Source organism: Triticum urartu, chromosome 5, assembly GCF_003073215.2.
Source record: "Triticum urartu cultivar G1812 chromosome 5, Tu2.1, whole genome shotgun sequence".
Taxonomy (NCBI): Eukaryota; Viridiplantae; Streptophyta; class Magnoliopsida; order Poales; family Poaceae; genus Triticum; species Triticum urartu.
This window is the reverse complement of record NC_053026.1, coordinates 606,432,475-606,437,652: the sequence shown is the minus strand read 5'-3', so window position 1 is coordinate 606,437,652 and position 5,178 is coordinate 606,432,475.

Here is a 5,178-nt window from a genome sequence, read left to right as displayed (position 1 = left end):
TCAGGCTGTATACAAAGATATTTCTACTAGGTATTCTGATGTTGATTATCTAAAAGAAAGGGCAGTTCTAACACCAACGAACGAAATGGCTGAAAAAATAAATGAACGTGTTCTATCTTTGCTGCCTACCAGTGAGAGGGAGTACCTAAGCTGTGATACTATAGGGAATTCAGCTGACGCAGTTCGCAATCAAGATGCTTTCTATCCTGTCGAGTACTTGAATGGGATCAAGGTGAATAACTTCCCATACCATAGGTTAGTACTGAAGGTAGGCGTTCCTATCATGCTTTTGAGAAATCTGAACCAATCAACAGGCTTATGTAATGGCACAAGGCTTATAATCACAAAACTTGCTGATAAGATTATTGAGGCAACTGTTGTTACTGGTTCAAACATAGGTGATGTTGTTTTCATTCCAAGGATAGGCCTAACCTCAAAAGCTCCTAAATGGCCTTTCACTTTGCATCGTCGCCAATTCCCTGTTAGAGTGTCCTATGCAATGACCATTAACAAAAGTCAAGGGCAGACTCTTTCAAATGTTGGCTTGTACTTGGATACACCTGTGTTCACGCACGGGCAACTCTATGTGGCAGTGTCGCGTGTTACTTCAAAGAAATCATTAAAAATCTTGATCAAAGGAGAGGATGGTGAGTCTGCTTCGCAGACAAGGAACATCGTGTTCCCTGAGATATTTCGTTCCATTCGCTAGGTGGTGTTAGTAACAGCCTATAGTATATATAGCATAAGAATCTGCCTATCTAGGTTTTGGTGGCTTCTATGGCCTTGGTGCAATAAAGCTGCTATTTTTATATGTTTATCACTTCTTTTGACCTATCTACTGGCTTCTACAATTTTCTGTGCCAAAAAAACTTTTGCAATCGCGTGTGATGCTTACTTTACCTGCTGGTTTCCTTCTTTCTGCTTGCTTTTTAGTTTGCACATGACCAAGTGAGTTTGTGTGAATATCATCTTCATATTTAGTCTTTCTTTCCCTCCTTCTATTCATCTTTTCTAACTCTGTTTTTAAGCTACAGATGTCGAACGAAAGGATCAGCCTTCTCTCGCATATCCATGAGAAAGTGCTCTTCTGGAATGCTAAGGTTCTCGTGTCTCGCATCTGGCACTTCCGAGGTGGGACTGATGAGGGTAACATTGTGCACACTGACTTAGTGGTGCTTGACCAAGAGGTTTGTTTTGTGTTGTGGTTCTGGTGGTTGTGCTCATACTGTTGATGTTGATCTCTGACTCTGAGTTGTAATGCAAATGTGCAGGGCACCCACATGTATGGCCAGATTCCTCCTGAGCCATCGGAGCGGCTGAAAGATGTCTTGGTGGAAGGCAATGTTTATCTGATGAAGGGATTCATGTGTAAACAAGCAAAGCAGACTTACAGGGCTGTTGATAGCCCATACATGATGCAATTCACTCGCTTTAGTACTGCTATTCCCCAGCCGGGTGATGAAGAAAACTTCCCGTACTGCACTTACGACCTCCTGTCCTTCACGGATATCCCAATGCCAGGCCCAAACACTCGTCGCTTTCTCGGTTAGCCACTCTATACTGCCCTCATCTATGCCATGTTTGGTCTTGTTCTTTCATCATATCATCTTAGGTTTGTTATGTTATTTGCAGATGTCATTGGTCGAATTACTGCGGTGACAGACATAGTTATTGTCCACTCTCAATACCAGCCTGAACCTTCAGAAACCAGGACTATAGTTCTCGAAGATCAAGCGTGAGTTGCTTGTCTATTTGTTCTTCATTTCTCTTGGCTTCTGCCCTATTGACTTGCTCTTGCTTTATTATAGAGGGAATGAGATCAAGCTTGTTCTTTGGGGTGCTCGAGCTCGTGAGTTTGAGGCAGAAGAGGTCCGTATTGCAAGCCAATCAGGAGCTGTCATTGCTATCTTTGTGGGGACACTGCCAAAAACCTACCGAGGTCATTGTTTGATCCACACCTCGCTTAGCCCATTGATTGCTCTGCCATCTTGATACACATTTTTACTTCCTTGTGTCTCTCGATAGGAATTAAAGGACTAAGTGGTAGCTCTGCATGCCGCTGGTACATTAATGAGGACTTGCCAGAGATGAATGCCTTTCGTGCTAGGTATTTTCTCTTTCTGTGTGCTTTCCATTAATCGAGGTTTATACAGATGTTTCATTTCTGTTACAATGAACTATCTTTGATCCAGCCTTCCAGAAAGTCTTGCTGCTATCACTGCTAACATACCAGGAGAACAGGCAATTGTTCCAGCACCTGTTCGTGAGCCTCCTGTCGAACTGAGTGTTCAACAGCTGCTTGCTCTTGACCCGTTTAATAATCTGGTACCCTCTCTATTTACTTCTTCTGTATTCTTGTTATTCTATTTTTAGCATCCTTCTCACTGTACTTATGTTTGTCGTTAAATGCAGAAAAAGCAATTTATGGTCAAGGTTATTATTACACGCATGGGCTCTGACAACCGTTGGTGGTTTCTCTCATGCCGGGAATGCCATAAAACAGCCTATACGGCTGGAAGGCAGTACCGTTGCTCAGACCACGGCTGCTCTTCTGTTGCAGCAGATCCCTCGTGAGCGCTTTTTCCATGGTAGTTTCTATTCTGGTTTGTCTACTGAATTGCTTTTAAATCCATTTCCCTTGCAATGTCTAGATACTGTCTGTGCACTTTCGGAAGCGACGACGCAGCTGAGGCAGAATTTATGTTCTTTGATAGAGCTGCAAAGAGTGATGTTGGGAAGCCACTCATGACTTTGATTTACCGCAAGTATCCTGGTTTCACAAGTGCGCTTGATCTGCCTTATATAGGAGGTGCTGATGTAGGCTTGCCTGTTGAAATTTCACGCCTTGTTACCAAGAAGTATAGACTTGTCGTTTCTATCTCCACCAAAAGCTTTCAGCCTGCAAGCACCCAGCTGTCCTTCCAAGTTGGCAGGATTGATGAAACCTTTAAGCCTGAACTGGCATCCTTTGGATTTGGCGGTGCGTCATCTTCTGCTGGGAGCTCAGGCATAGCGGTGCCCATTCCGACGTCTTTCGCTGCAGGATCATCTACACTTGTTGACCTACCTCCCGATGAGGTATAACTGCTGCTGGCTTCCTCTTTCAAATCACTTTTCAGTCGTTTAATTCCTGTGCTGCTTGTTCGTCAGATGAACACTCCCATATCTGCGTTCAGAGGAAAAGGACAGGCTTCTATGCCTAAAACACCCAGGTATCAGCCCTTCCTTTATTCTGTCATATACATTTTGAAGGTTCTTTTTCTTTGCCTGTGACTGATACACTTCTGTTTTAAACAGCAAATCACCATGCCCAAAAAGCGCTCGCCGCAAACTTGTTCTTGATCTCTATAAGTCTAGGGACGAAGAGCTATCTGGCTCTGCTCCCGAGTTGGCTACCCAGACGGGAGACGTTGTTCCTCCTGGAAATGTTGTTCAGCCTGCATCCATGCCAAATGTACATGCCTATGTTTGATATGCGAATATCATTTCTGTTCTGTACAAATCATGCTTCACATATAATAATATTTGATGGCATCAAATTAAACAGGTTAGCCAGGAGAATGAAGCTGCAGCTACTGAAAATTCAAACAGCCTCCTTCCTGACCCCTCTAAAACCAAGAGGTAAAGACTCATGGCATGTTCCATTCAATTACTTCAGCTCATATGACCAAAGAAATGAGTTAGGTTTCATATTCGTGCCAGCAAGGAAATTCTACCTGTTAAAAAACAAATAGAATTGTGATGTTACATTATTAATTGGCTCAATTCTTCCTGATGCAGTTCTAAGTTCCAGTAGTTCTTTTGTCTATTTGCTTTGCTCATACCTTTTAAAAAGCTACTGAATACAGGTTCACTGTCAGGTTGGTTAGATGTTCTATAGATCACTATTATATGCAGGATCATTAGCTATCCAAGAAAATTAGCGTCAGGTTTCAGTATCCGGTAGGCTAGATTCCTTGTCAGGCTCGTTTATTGTTTTGTTGCTCACCAACGCACTGTAGATTAGATGTCTAACCAGTAAAATCAGCCTGTGGTATAAGAATCTAATGGGTCTTTTTGTCCTTTGAAAACAAAAACATCCTTCTCTATACATCTCAAAAACGGTTTCTTCTAACCTGATGTGTGCGATGCTAATTAATCAAGCTTTGTTTCCCATGACTGCTATGTTTAAATTAATAAGAGCCTGAATAAAACATCCTTTTACCTTCAAAGTGTAATATGCATTCTTCTTTCATTCCTCTTACATGTACAGGGAATACTTGCTGTTGCAAGCAAAATAACTTGCTTTGTAGCCTGTGGTTTTAAGAACCTGATGGGTCTTTTGTCCTTTGAGAAGAAAATCTATACATCTCAAAAATGGTTTTTCCTTCGCTGATGTGCAGTGCTATTTAATCAAGCTCTTTCCCCGATGACTGCTATGTCCAAATTAATAATAAGCTCAATAAAACATCCTTTTGCCTTCAAATTGTAATATGCATTCTTCTTCCTTTACTCTTTTGCATGTACACGCACTTCTTGCTGTTCCATGCAAATTCACTTGCTTTGTTCATCCAGCTAATTGCCTATACAATTGTTCATACAAACTAATTAGCTATACAACTGAATTTGCTACGTGTCTAATCTATATGTTCTTGTTGTTTCTATAACACTCTAGCTTTAGTTGTTTATTAACATGACTTTTATTATTATTAATGAATCAAACTCAGGGCAAACATTCCTGCAAAGGGAGCTGGCACTCCAAAGAAAGCGAGGCAGTAGTTCTTCCATGGATTAAGCTACATATGTACATACGGTACGGCCGGCACTTCTTGGGTTCCATATTTTCTGCACGCACTCATATATTTCTTTACGGAGGGAGTGTGTGATGGTATAATAATTACTTCTGTTCCTTTTCTTCCTCAGGGTATCTTCTGTGTTCTGCTTGCTTATCAAGCGAAGTCCGGCGCTGGAAGGGTGTGTTTCTGAACACAGCTTCTAACCTCTGCTGCATCTCATCAACTGTCTGTCCATCGGGACTGAAGATCGTCAATTCAGCGCACTTTTGGGCACGCACTGGGTTTATTTTGTGCACCTTTGTAAGGCAAGGCTTTGACACCTGAAGAACTATGTCAAGCCACTGTCATGACAATTCCTCTATTTAGGTCCTCGAACAGATTAGGTTCCATGCGTTGTAAATAT